The sequence below is a fragment of the Heterodontus francisci genome, chromosome 9, assembly GCF_036365525.1.
Source record: "Heterodontus francisci isolate sHetFra1 chromosome 9, sHetFra1.hap1, whole genome shotgun sequence".
Lineage (NCBI taxonomy): Eukaryota > Metazoa > Chordata > Chondrichthyes > Heterodontiformes > Heterodontidae > Heterodontus > Heterodontus francisci.
In genome coordinates, this window is record NC_090379.1 from 124766830 (window position 1) to 124783007 (window position 16178).

The window sequence follows — 16178 nt, forward strand, 5'->3', positions numbered from 1 at the left end:
ACACTCTCTGACACTCTCTATCACTCTCTGACTCTCTCTGACACTCACAATCACTCTCTGACACTCTCTATCGCTCTCTGACACTCTCTGACACTCTCTGACACTCTCTATCACTCTCTGACACTCTCTGACACTCACTATCACTCTCTGACACTCTCTGACACTCTCTTCACTCTCTGACACTCTCTCTCACTCTCTGACACTCTCTCTCACTCTCTGACAATCTCTGTCTCTCTCTGACACTCTCTGACACTCTCTATCACACTCTATCACTCTCTATCGCTCTCTGACACTCTCTGACACTCTCAGGCGCTCACTATCACTCTCTGACACGCTCTATCACTATCTGACACTCTCTGACACTCTCTATCACTCTCAGAAACTAACTATCACCCTCTGACACTCACCATCACTCTCTGACACTCTCAGAAACTAACTATCACTCTCTGACACTCACTATCACTCTCTGACACTCTCTGAAACTCTCGCTCACTCTCTGACACTCTCTGACACTCTCTATCACTCTCTGACACTCTCTGACACTCTCTGACATTCACTATCACTCTCTGACACTCTCTATCTCTCTCTGACACTCTCTGACACTCTCTATATCTCTCTGACACTCTCTGACACTCTCAGAAACTAACTATCACCCTCTGACACTCACCATCACTCTCTGACACTCTCAGAAACTAACTATCACTCTCTGACACTCACTATCACTCTCTGACACTCTCTGAAACTCTCGCTCACTCTCTGACACTCTCTATCTCCCTCTGACACTCTCTATCACTCAATATCACTCTCTGACACTCTCTGACACTCTCTGACACTCTCTCGCACTCTCTGACACTCTCTATCTCTCTCTGACACTCTCTGACACTCTATCAATCACGATCACTCTCTGACACTCTCTGACACTCTCTATCACTCTCTGACACTCTCTGACACTCTATATCACTCTGACACTCTCTGACACTCTCTATCACTCTCTGACACTCTCTATCTCTCTCTGACACTCTCTGACACTCTCTGACACTCTCTATCACTCTCTATCACTCTCTATCGCTCTCTGACGCTCTCTGACACTCTCAGGCAATCACTATCACTCTCTGACACGCTCTATCACTATCTGACACTCTCTATCACTCTCTGACACTCTCTGACACTCTCTATCACTATCTGACACTCTCTGACACTCTCTATCACTCTCTGACACTCTCTGACACTCTCTGACACTCTCAGACACTCACTATCACTCTCTGACTCTCTCTATCTCTCTCTGCCACTCTCTGACACTCTCTATCACTCTCTGACACTCTCTGGCACTCTCAGACACTCTCAGCCACTCTCAGACACTCACTAGCACTCTCTGACTCTCTCTGACACTCTCTGACACTCTCTGACACACTCGATCACTGTCTGACACTCTCTGACGCTCTCTGACACTCTCTGACTCTCTCTATCACTCTCTGCCACTCTCTGACACTCTATATCACTCTCTGACACTGTCTGACACTCTCAGACACTCTCAGACACTCTCTGACACTCTCTGACACACTCTGACACTCTCTGACACACTCTGACACTCTCTGACACACTCTATCACTGAATGACACTCTCTGACACTCTCAGACACTCTCTGACACTCTCTATCACTCTCTATCATTCTCTGACACTCTCAGACACTCTCAGACACTCACTATCACTCTCTGACACTCTCTGACACTCTCTGACACTCTCTGACACTCTCTATCACTCTCTGACACTCTCTGACATTCACTATCACTCTCTGACACTCTCTAACTCTCTCTGACACTCTCTGACACTCTCTATATCTCTCTGACACTCTCTGACACTCTCAGAAACTAACTATCACCCTCTGACGCTCACCATCACTCTCTGACACTCTCAGAAACTAACTATCACTCTCTGACACTCACTATCACTCTCTGACACTCTCTGAAACTCTCGCTCACTCTCTGACACTCTCTATCTCCCTCTGACACTCTCTGACACTCTCTATCACTCAATATCACTCTCTGACACTCTCTGACACTCTCTATCACTCTCTGACACTCTCTGACACTCACTATCACTCTCTGACACTCTCTGACACTCTCTGACACTCTCTATCACTCTCTGACACTCTCTGACACTCACTATCACTCTCTGACACTCTCTATCTCTCTCTGACACTCTCTGACACTCTCTATCACTCTCTATCACTCTCTGACAATCCCTGACACTCTCAGACACTCACTATCACTCTCTGACACGCTCTATCACTATCTGACACTCTCTGACACTCTCTATCACTCTCTGACACTCTCTGACACCCTCTGACACTCTCTATCTCTATCTGACACTCTCTGACACTCTCTGATATTCTCTATCACTCTCTGACACTCTCTGACACTCTCAGACACTCACTATCACTCTCTGACTCTCTCTATCACTCTCTGCCACTCTCTGACACTCTCTATCACTCTATGACACTCTCTGACACTCTCTGACACTCTCTATCACTCTCTGACACTCTCTGACACACTCAGACACTCACTATCACTCTCTGACACGCTCTATCACTGTCTGACACTCTCTGACACTCTCTGACACTCTCTATCACTCTCTGACACTCTCTGACAACCTCTGACACTCTCTATCACTATCTGACACTCTGTGACACTCTCTGATACTCTCTATCACTCTCTGACACTCTCTGACACTCTCAGACACTCACTATCACTCTCTGACTCTCTCTATCACTCTCTGCCACTCTCTGAAACTCTCTATCACTCTCTGACACTCTCTGATACTCTCTATCACTCTCTATCACTCTCTATCGCTCTCTGACACTCTCTGACACTCTCTGACACTCTCAGGCACTCACTATCACTCTCTGACACTCTCTGACACTCTCTGACACTCTCTGACACTCTCGATCACTCTCTATCACTCTCTGACACTCTCAGACAATCACTATCACTCTCTGACACTCACTATCACTCTCTGACACTCTCTATCTTTCACTGACACTCTCTGACACGCTCGATCACTATCAATCGCTCTCTGACACTCTCTGACACTCTCAGAAACTCACTACCACTCTCTGACACTCTCTATCACTATCTGACACTATCTGACACTCTCTATCACTCTCTGTCGCTCTCTGACACTCTCTGACACTCTCACAAACTCACTTTCACTCTCTGACACTCACTATCACTCTCTGACACTCTCTGACACACTCTCTCACTCTCTGACACTCTATCTCTCTCTGACAGTCTCTGACACTCTCTATCACTCACTATCACTCTCTGACACTCTCTGACACTCTCCATCACTCTCTGACACTCTCTGACACTCTCTGACACTCTCTATCACTCTCTGACTCTCTCTGACACTCACAATCACTCTCTGACACTCTCTATCGCTCTCTGACACTCTCTGACACTCTCTGACACTCTCTATCACTCTCTGACACTCTCTGACACTCACTATCACTCTCTGACACTCTCTGACACTCTCTTCACTCTCTGACACTCTCTCTCACTCTCTGACACTCTCTCTCACTCTCTGACAATCTCTGTCTCTCTCTGACACTCTCTGACACTCTCTATCACACTCTATCACTCTCTATCGCTCTCTGACACTCTCTGACACTCTCAGGCGCTCACTATCACTCTCTGACACGCTCTATCACTATCTGACACTCTCTGACACTCTCTATCACTCTCTGACACTCTCTGACACTCTCGATCACGATCTGACACTCTCTGACACTCTCTGACAGTCTCGATCACTATCTGACACTCTCTGACACTCTCTATCAATCTCTGACACTCACTGTCACTCTCAGCCACTCACTATCACTCTCTGACTCTCTCTATCACTCTCTGATACTCTCTGACACTCTCTATCACTCTCTGACAGTCTCTGACACTCTCAGACACACTCAGACACTCACTATCACTCTCTGACTCTCTCGATCACTCTCTGCCAATCTCTGACACTCTCTATCACTCTCTGACACTCTCTGACACTCTCAGACACTCTCAGACACTCACTACCACTCTCTGACACTCTCTGACACAGATTGACACACTCTGACACTCTCTGACACACTCTGACACTCTCTGACACTCTCAGACACTCTCAGACACTCTCAGACACTCTCTGACTCTCTCTGAAACTCACTATCACTCTCTGACACTCTCTATCATTCTCTGACACTATCAGACACTCTCAGACACTCACTATCACTCTCTGAAACTCTCTGACACTCTCTGACACTCTCTGACACTCTCTATCACTCTCTGTCACTCTCTGACACTCTCTGAAACTCACTATCACTCTCTGTCACTCTCAATCATTCTCTGACACTCTCTGACACTCTCAGACACTCACTATCACTCTCTGATACTCTCAGACACTCACTATCACTCTCTGACACTGTCTGACACTCTCTATCACTCACTGACACTCTCTATCTCTCTCTGACACTCTCTATCTCTCTCTGACACTCTCTGACACTCTCTGACACTCTCACAAACTCACTATCACTCTCTGACACTCACTATCACTCTCTGACACTCTCTGACACTCTCTCGCACTCTCTGACACTCTCTATCACTCACGATCACTCTCTGACACTCTCTGACACTCTCTATCACTCTCTGACACTCTCTGACACTCTATATCACTCTGACACTCTCTGACACTCTCTATCACTCTCTGACACTCTCTATCTCTCTCTGACACTCTCTGACACTCTCTATCACTCTCTATCACTCTCTATCGCTCTCTGACACTCTCTGACACTCTCAGGCAATCACTATCACTCTCTGACACGCTCTGACACTCTATATCACTCTGACACTCTCTGACACTCTCTATCACTCTCTGACACTCTCTATCTCTCTCTGACACTCTCTGACACTCTCTATCACTCTCTATCACTCTCTATCGCTCTCTGACACTCTCTGACACTCTCAGGCAATCACTATCACTCTCTGACACGCTCTATCACTATCTGACACTCTCTGACACTCTCTATCACTCTCTGACACTCTCTGACACTCTCAGACACTCACTATCACTCTCTGACTCTCTCTATCTCTCTCTGCCACTCTCTGACACTCTCTATCACTCTCTGACACTCTCTGGCACTCTCAGACACTCTCAGCCACTCTCAGACACTCACTAGCACTCTCTGACACTCTCTGACACACTCTGACACTCTCTGAAACACTCGATCACTGTCTGACACTCTCTGACGCTCTCTGACACTCTCTGACTCTCTCTATCACTCTCTGCCACTCTCTGACACTCTATATCACTCTCTGACACTGTCTGACACTCTCAGACACACTCAGACACTCTCAGACACTCACTATCACTCTCTGACACTCTCTGACACACTCTGACACTCTCTGACACACTCTATCACTGTCTGACACTCTCTGACACTCTCAGACACTCTCTGACACTCTCTATCACTCTCTATCATTCTCTGACACTCTCAGACACTCTCAGACACTCACTATCACTCTCTGACATTCTCTGACACTCTCTATCACTCTCTGACACTCTCTGACACTCTCTGACATTCACTATCACTCTCTGACACTCTCTATCTCTCTCTGACACTCTCTGACACTCTCTATATCTCTCTGACACTCTCTGACACTCTCAGAAACTAACTATCACCCTCTGACACTCACCATCACTCTCTGACACTCTCAGAAACTAACTATCACTCTCTGACACTCACTATCACTCTCTGACACTCTCTGAAACTCTCGCTCACTCTCTGACACTCTCTATCTCCCTCTGACACTCTCTGACACTCTGTATCACTCAATATCACTCTCTGACACTCTCTGACACTCTCTCGCACTCTCTGACACTCTCTATCTCTCTCTGACACTCTCTGACACTCTATCACTCACGATCACTCTCTGACACTCTCTGACACTCTCTATCACTCTCTGACACTCTCTGACACTCTATATCACTCTGACACTCTCTGACACTCTCTATCACTCTCTGACACTCTCTATCTCTCTCTGACACTCTCTGACACTCTCTATCACTCTCTATCGCTCTCTGACACTCTCTGACACTATCAGGCAATCACTATCACTCTCTGACACGCTCTATCACTATCTGACACTCTCTGACACTCTCTATCACTCTCTGACACTCTCTGACACTCTCTATCACTATCTGACACTCTCTGACACTCTCTATCACTCTCTATCATTCTCTGACACTCTCAGACACTCTCAGACACTCACTATCACTCTCTGACACTCTCTGACACTCTCTATCACTCTCTGACACTCTCTGACACTCTCTGACATTCACTATCACTCTCTGACACTCTCTATCTCTCTCTGACACTCTCTGACACTCTCTATATCTCTCTGACACTCTCTGACACTCTCAGAAACTAACTATCACCCTCTGACACTCACCATCACTCTCTGACACTCTCAGAAACTAACTATCACTCTCTGACACTCACTATCACTCTCTGACACTCTCTGAAACTCTCGCTCACTCTCTGACACTCTCTATCTCCCTCTGACACTCTCTGACACTCTGTATCACTCAATATCACTCTCTGACACTCTCTGACACTCTCTCGCACTCTCTGACACTCTCTATCTCTCTCTGACACTCTCTGACACTCTATCACTCACGATCACTCTCTGACACTCTCTGACACTCTCTATCACTCTCTGACACTCTCTGACACTCTCTGACACTCTCTGACACTCTATATCACTCTGACACTCTCTGACACTCTCTATCACTCTCTGACACTCTCTATCTCTCTCTGACACTCTCTGACACTCTCTATCACTCTCTATCGCTCTCTGACACTCTCTGACACTATCAGGCAATCACTATCACTCTCTGACACGCTCTATCACTATCTGACACTCTCTGACACTCTCTATCACTCTCTGACACTCTCTGACACTCTCTATCACTATCTGACACTCTCTGACACTCTCTATCACTCTCTGACACTCTCTGACACTCTCAGACACTCACTATCACTCTCTGACTCTCTCTATCTCTCTCTGCCACTCTCTGACACTCTCTATCACTCTCTGACACTCTCTGGCACTCTCAGACACTCTCAGCCACTCTCAGACACTCACTAGCACTCTCTGACACTCTCTGACACACTCTGACACTCTCTGACACACTCGATCACTGTCTGACACTCTCTGACGCTCTCTGACACTCTCTGACACACTCTATCACTGAATGACACTCTCTGACACTCTATATCACTCTCTGACACTGTCTGACACTCTCAGACACTCTCAGACACTCTCAGACACTCACTATCACTCTCTGACACTCTCTGACACACTCTGACACTCTCTGACACACTCTATCACTGTCTGACACTCTCTGACACTCTCAGACACTCTCTGACACTCTCTGTCACTCTCTATCTCTCTCTGACACTCTCTGACACTCTCTATATCTCTCTGACACTCTCTGACACTCTCAGAAATTAACTATCACCCTCTGACACTCACCATCACTCTCTGACACTCTCAGAAACTAACTATCACTCTCTGACACTCACTATCACTCTCTGACACTCCCTGAAACTCTCGCTCACTCTCTGACACTCTCTATCTCCCTCTGACACTCTCTGACACTCTCTATCACTCAATATCACTCTCTGACACTCTCTGACACTCTCTGACACTCTCTATCACTCAATATCACTCAATATCACTCTCTGACACTCTCTGACACTCTCTATCACTCTCTGACACTCTCTGACACTCACTATCACTCTCTGACACTCTCTATCTCTCTCTGACACTCTCTGACACTCTCTATCACTCTCTACCACTCTCTGACAATCCCTGACACTCTCAGACACTCACTATCACTCTCTGACACGCTCTATCACTATCTGACACTCTCTGACACTCTCTATCACTCTCTGACACCCTCTGACACCCTCTGACACTCTCTATCACTATCTGACACTCTCTGACATTCTCTGATATTCTCTATCACTCTCTGACACTCTCTGACACTCTCAGACACTCACTATCACTCTCTGACTCTCTCTATCACTCTCTGCCACTCTCTGACACTCTCTATCACTCTCTGACACTCTCTGACACTCTCTGACACTCTCTATCACTCAATATCACTCAATATCACTCTCTGACACTCTCTGACACTCTCTATCACTCTCTGACACTCACTATCACTCTCTGACACTCTCTATCTCTCTCTGACACTCTCTGACACTCTCTATCACTCTCTATCACTCTCTGACAATCCCTGACACTCTCAGACACTCACTATCACTCTCTGACACGCTCTATCACTATCTGACACTCTCTGACACTCTCTATCACTCTCTGACACCCTCTGACACCCTCTGACACTCTCTATCACTATCTGACACTCTCTGACACTCTCTGATATTCTCTATCACTCTCTGACACTCTCTGACACTCTCAGACACTCACTATCACTCTCTGACTCTCTCTATCACTCTCTGCCACTCTCTGACACTCTCTATCACTCTCTGACACTCTCTATCACTCTCTGACACTCTCTATCACTATCTGACACTCTCTGACACTCTCTGACACTCTCTATCACTCTCTGACACTCTCTGACACTCTCAGACACTCACTATCACTCTCTGACACGCTCTGTCCCTGTCTGACACTCTCTGACACTCTCTGACACTCTCTATCACTCTCTGACACTCTCTGACACCCTCTGACTCTCTCTATCACTATCTGACACTCTCTGACACTCTCTGATACTCTCTATCACTCTCTGACACTCTCTGACACTCTCAGACACTCACTATCACTCTCTGACTCTCTCTATCACTCTCTGCCACTCTCTGACACTCTCTATCACTCTCTGACACTCTCTGATACTCTCTATCACTCTCTGACACTCTCTGACACTCTCAGACACTCACTATCACTCTCTGACTCTCTCTATCACTCTCTGCCACTCTCTGACACTCTCTATCACTCTCTGACACTCTCTGATACTCTCTATCACTCTCTATCACTCTCTATCGCTCTCTGACCCTCTCTGACACTCTCAGGCACTTACTATCACTCTCTGACACTCTCTATCACTATCTGACACTCTCTGACACTCTCTATCACTCTCTGACACTCTCTGACACTCTCTATCACTATCTGACACTCTCTGACACTCTCTATCACTCTCGATCACTCTCTGACACTCTCTGACACTCACTATCACTCTCTGACTCTCTCTATCTCTCTCTGCCACTCTCTGACACTCTCTATCACTCTCTGACACTCTCTGGCACTCTCAGACACTCTCAGCCACTCTCAGACACTCACTAGCACTCTCTGACAATCTCTGACACACTCTGACACTCTCTGCCACACTCGATCACTGTCTGACACTCTATATCACTCTCTGACACTGTCTGACACTCTCAGACACTCTCAGACACTCACTATCACTCTCTGACACTCTCTGACACACTCTGACACTCTCTGACACACTCTATCACTGTCTGACACTCTCTGACACTCTCAGACACTCTCTGACACTCTCTGTCACTCTCTATCATTCTCTGACACTCTCAGACACTCTCAGACACTCACTATCACTCTCTGACACTCTCTGACACTCTCTGACACTCTCTGACACTCTCTATCACTCTCTGACACTCTCTGACACTCTCTGACATTCACTATCACTCTCTGACACTCTCTATCTCTCTCTGACACTCTCTGACACTCTCTATATCTCTCTGACACTCTCTGACACTTTCAGAAACTAACTATCACTCTCTGACACTCACTATCACTCTCTGTCACTCTCTGAAACTCTCGCTCACTCTCTGACACTCTCTCTCTCCCTCTGACACTCTCTGACACTCTCTATCACTCAATATCACTCTCTGACACTCTCTGACACTCTCTATCACTCTCTGACACTCTCTGACACTCACTATCACTCACTATCACTCTCTGACACTCTCTATCTCTCTCTATCACTCTCTGACACTCTCTATCACTCTCTATCACTCTCTGACAATCCCTGACAATCCCTGACACTCTCAGACACTCACTATCACTCTCTGACACGCTCTATCACTATCTGACACTCTCTGACACTCTCTATCACTCTCTGACACTCTCTGACACCCTCTGACACTCTCTATCACTATCTGACACTCTCTGACACTCTCTGATATTCTCTATCACTCTCTGACACTCTCTGACACTCTCAGACACTCACTATCACTCTCTGACTCTCTCTATCACTCTCTGCCACTCTCTGACACTCTCTATCACTCTATGACACTCTCTATCACTCTCTGACACTCTCTATCACTATCTGACACTCTCTGACACTCTCTGACACTCTCTATCACTCTCTGACACTCTCTGACACTCTCAGACACTCTCAGACACTCACTATCACTCTCTGACACGCTCTATCACTGTCTGACACTCTCTGACACTCTCTGACACTCTATCACTCTCTGACACTCTCTGACACCCTCTGACACTCTCTATCACTCTCTGACACTCACTATCACTCTCTGACTCACTCTATCACTCTCTGCCACTCTCTGACACTCTCTATCACTCTCTGACACTCTCTGATACTCTCTATCACTCTCTATCACTCTCTATCACTCTCTATCGCTCTCTGACACTCTCTGACACTCTCAGGCACTCACTATCACTCTCTGACACGCTCTATCACTATCTGACACTCTCTGACACTCTCTATCACTCTCTGACACTCTCTGACACTCTCTGACACTCTCAGACACTCACTATCACTCTCTGACTCTCTCTACCTCTCTCTGCCACTCTCTGACACTCTCTATCACTCTCTGACACCCTCTGCCACTCTCAGACACTCACTAGCACTCTCTGACACTCTCTGACACACTCTGACACTCTCTGACACACTCGATCACTGTCTGACACACTCTGACGCTCTCTGACACTCTCTGACACTCTCTGACACTCTCTGACACTCTCTGAAACTCACTATCACTCTCTGACACTCTCTATCACTCTCTATCATTCTCTGACACTCTCAGACACTCTCAGACACTCACTATCACTCTCTGACACTCTCTGACTCTCTCTGACACTCTCTGACACTCTCTATCACTCTCTATCACTCTTACTCTCTATCACTCTCTGACACTCTCAGACACTCACTATCACTCTCTGATACTCTCTGACACTCTCTATCACTCTCTGACACTCTCTATAACTCTCTGACACTCTCTGGCACTCTCTGACAGCCTCTGACACTCTCTATCACTCTCGATCACTCTCTGACACACTCTGACACTCTCTATCAATCTCTGACACTCTCTGACACTCTCAGAAGCTCACGATCACTCTCCGACACTCGATCACTATCTGACACTATCTGACACTCTCTGACACGCTCTGACACTCACTGACACTCTCTGACACTCTCAGGAACACTCAGACACTCACAATCACTCTCTGACACTCTCTATCACTCTCTGACACTCTCTGAAACTCACTATCACTCTCTGTCGCTCTCGATCACTCTCTGACACTCTCAGAAGCTCACGATCACTCTCTGACACTATCTGAAACTCTCTGACACTCTCTGATACTCTCTATCACTCTCTGACACTCTCTGACACTCTCTGACACTCTCAGGCACTCTCAGACACTCACAATCACTCTCTGACACTCTCTGACACTCTCTATCACTCTCTGACACGCTCTGACACTCTCTGACACTCTCTATCACTCTCCGACACTCTCTGACACTCTCAGAAGCTCACGATCACTCTCTGACACTCGATCACTATCTGACACTATCTGACACTCTCTGACATGCTCTGACACTCTCTGACACTCTCTATCACTCTCTGACACTCTCTGACACTCTCTGACACTCTCAGGCACTCTCAGACACTCACAATCACTCTCTGACACTCTCTATCACTCTCTATCACTCTCTGACACTCTCTGACTCTTCTGACACTCTCAGGCACTCTCAGACACTCACAATCACTCTCTGACACTCTCTGACACTCTCTACCACTCTTTATCAATCTCTGACACTCTCTGAAACTTTCAGACATTCTGTGACACACTCTGAGACTCTCTATCACTCTCTGACACTCTCTACCACTCTTTATCAATCTCTGACACTCTCTGAAACTTTCAGACATTCTGTGACACACTCTGAGACTCTCTATCACTCTCTGACACTCTCTATCACTCTCTATCACTCTCTGACAATCCCTGACACTCTCAGACACTCACTATCACTCTCTGACACGCTCTATCACTATCTGACACTCTCTGACACTCTCTATCACTCTCTGACACTCTCTGACACCCTCTGACACTCTCTATCACTATCTGACACTCTCTGACACTCTCTGATATTCTCTATCACTCTCTGACACTCTCTGACACTCTCTATCACTCTATGACACTCTCTATCACTCTCTGACACTCTCTATCACTATCTGACACTCTCTGACACTCTCTGACACTCTCTATCACTCTCTGACACTCTCTGACACTCTCAGACACTCACTATCACTCTCTGACACGCTCTATCACTGTCTGACACTCTCTGACACTCTCTGACACTCTATCACTCTCTGACACTCTCTGACACTCTCTGACACCCTCTGACACTCTCTATCACTATCTGACACTCTCTGACACTCTCTGATACTCTCTATCACTCTCTGACACTCTCTGACACTCTCAGACACTCACTATCACTCTCTGACTCACTCTATCACTCTCTGCCACTCTCTGACACTCTCTATCACTCTCTGACACTCTCTGATACTCTCTATCACTCTCTATCACTCTCTATCACTCTCTATCGCTCTCTATCGCTCTCTGACACTCTCTGACACTCTCAGGCACTCACTATCACTCTCTGACACGCTCTATCACTATCTGACACTCTCTGACACTCTCTATCACTCTCTGACACTCTCTGACACTCTCTGACACTCTCAGACACTCACTATCACTCTCTGACTCTCTCTATCTCTCTCTGCCACTCTCTGACACTCTCTATCACTCTCTGACACCCTCTGCCACTCTCAGACACTCACTAGCACTCTCTGACACTCTCTGACACACTCTGACACTCTCAGACACTCTCAGACACTCTCAGACACTCACTATCACTCTCTGACACTCTCTGACACACTCTGACACTCTCTGACACACTCTATCACTGTCTGACACTCTCTGACACTCTCTGACACTCTCTGAAACTCACTATCACTCTCTGACACTCTCTGACTCTCTCTGACACTCTCTGACACTCTCTATCACTCTCTATCACTCTCTATCACTCTTACTCTCTATCACTCTCTGACACTCTCAGACACTCACTATCACTCTCTGATACTCTCTGACACTCTCTATCACTCTCTGACACTCTCTATAACTCTCTGACACTCTCTGGCACTCTCTGACAGCCTCTGACACTCACTATCACTCTCTGACTCTCTCTATCTCTCTCTGCCACTCTCTGACACTCTCTATCACTCTCTGACACCCTCTGCCACTCTCAGACACTCACTAGCACTCTCTGACACTCTCTGACAGACTCTGACACTCTCTGACACTCTCAGAAGCTCACGATCACTCTCTGACACTCGATCACTATCTGACACTATCTGACACTCTCTGACACGCTCTGACACTCACTGACACTCTCTGACACTCTCAGGAACACTCAGACACTCACAATCACTCTCTGACACTCTCTATCACTCTCTGACACTCTCTGAAACTCACTATCACTCTCTGTCGCTCTCTATCATTCTCTGACATTCTCTGACACTCTCTATCACTCTCGATCACTCTCGATCACTCTCTGACACTCTCAGAAGCTCACGATCACTCTCTGACACTATCTGAAACTCTCTGACACTCTCTGATACTCTCTATCACTCTCTGACACTCTCTGACACTCTCTGACACTCTCAGGCACTCTCAGACACTCACAATCACTCTCTGACACTCTCTGACACTCTCTATCACTCTCTGACACGCTCTGACACTCTCTGACACTCTCTATCACTCTCCGACACTCTCTGACACTCTCAGAAGCTCACGATCACTCTCTGACACTCGATCACTATCTGACACTATCTGACACTCTCTGACATGCTCTGACACTCTCTGACACTCTCTATCACTCTCTGACACTCTCTGACACTCTCTGACACTCTCAGGCACTCTCAGACACTCACAATCACTCTCTGACACTCTCTATCACTCTCTATCACTCTCTGACACTCTCTGACTCTTCTGACACTCTCAGGCACTCTCAGACACTCACAATCACTCTCTGACACTCTCTGACACTCTCTACCACTCTTTATCAATCTCTGACACTCTCTGAAACTTTCAGACATTCTGTGACACACTCTGAGACTCTCTATCACTCTCTGACACTCTCTATCACCCTCTATCACTCTCTGACACCCTCTGACACACTCCATCACTCTCTGACACTCTCTGACATACTCTGACACTCTCTAGCTCTCTCTGATACTCTCTAAAACTCACTATCACTCTCTGACACTCTCTATCATTCTCTGACACTCTCTGACACTCTCAGACACTCACTGTCACTCTCTATCTCTCTCTGACACTCTCTATCACTCTCTGACACTCTGTGACACTCTCTGACACTCTCTGTAACTCTCTGACACCCTCTGACACTCTCTGACACCCTCTGACACTCTCTATCACTCTCTATCACTCTCTATCACTCTCTGACACACTCTGACACACTCGGACACTCTCAGACACTCTCAGACACTCACTATCCCTCTCTGACACTCTCTGACACTCTCTGACAGTCTCTATCACTCTCTGACACTCTCTATCACTCTCTGACACTCTCTGACACCCTCTGACACCCTCTGACACTCTCTATCACTCTCTGACACTCTCAGACACTCACTATCACTCTCTGACTCTCTCTATCTCTCTCTGCCACTCTCTGACACTCTCTATCACTCTCTGACACTCTCTGGCACTCTCAGACACTCTCAGCCACTCTCAGACACTCACTAGCACTCTCTGACACTCTCTGACACACTCTGACACTCTCTGACACACTCGATCACTGTCTGACACACTCGATCACTGTCTGACACTCTATATCACTCTCTGACACTGTCTGACACACTCTGACACTCTCTGACACACTCTATCACTGTCTGACACTCTCTGACACTCTCAGACACTCTCTGACACTCTCTATCACTCTCTATCATTCTCTGACACTCTCAGACACTCTCAGACACTCACTATCACTCTCTGACACTCTCTGACACTCTCTGACACTCTCTATCACTCTCTGACACTCTCTGACACTCTCTGACATTCACTATCACTCTCTGACACTCTCTATCTCTCTCTGACACTCTCTGACACTCTCTATATCTCTCTGACACTCTCTGACACTCTCAGAAACTAACTATCACCCTCTGACACTCACCATCACTCTCTGACACTCTCAGAAACTAACTATCACTCTCTGACACTCACTATCACTCTCTGACTCTCTCTGAAACTCACTATCACTCTCTGACACTCTCTATCATTCTCTGACACTGTCAGACACTCTCAGACACTCACTATCACTCTCTGAAACTCTCTGACACTCTCTGACACTCTCTGACACTCTCTATCACTCTCTATCACTCTCTGTCACTCTCTGACACTCTCTGAAACTCACTATCACTCTCTGTCACTCTCAATCATTCTCTGACACTCTCTGACACTCTCAGACACTCACTATCACTCTCTGATACTCTCAGACACTCACTATCACTCTCTGACACTGTCTGACACTCTCTATCACTCACTGACACTCTCTATCTCTCTCTGACACTCTCTATCTCTCTCTGACACTCTCTGACACTCTCTGACACTCTCACAAACTCACTCTCAATCTCTGACACTCACTATCACTCTCTGACACTCTCTGACACTCTCTCGCACTGTCTGACACTCTCTATCTCTCTCTGACACTCTCTATCACTCACGATCACTCTCTGACACTCTCTTTCACTCTCTATCACTCTCTATCGCTCTCTG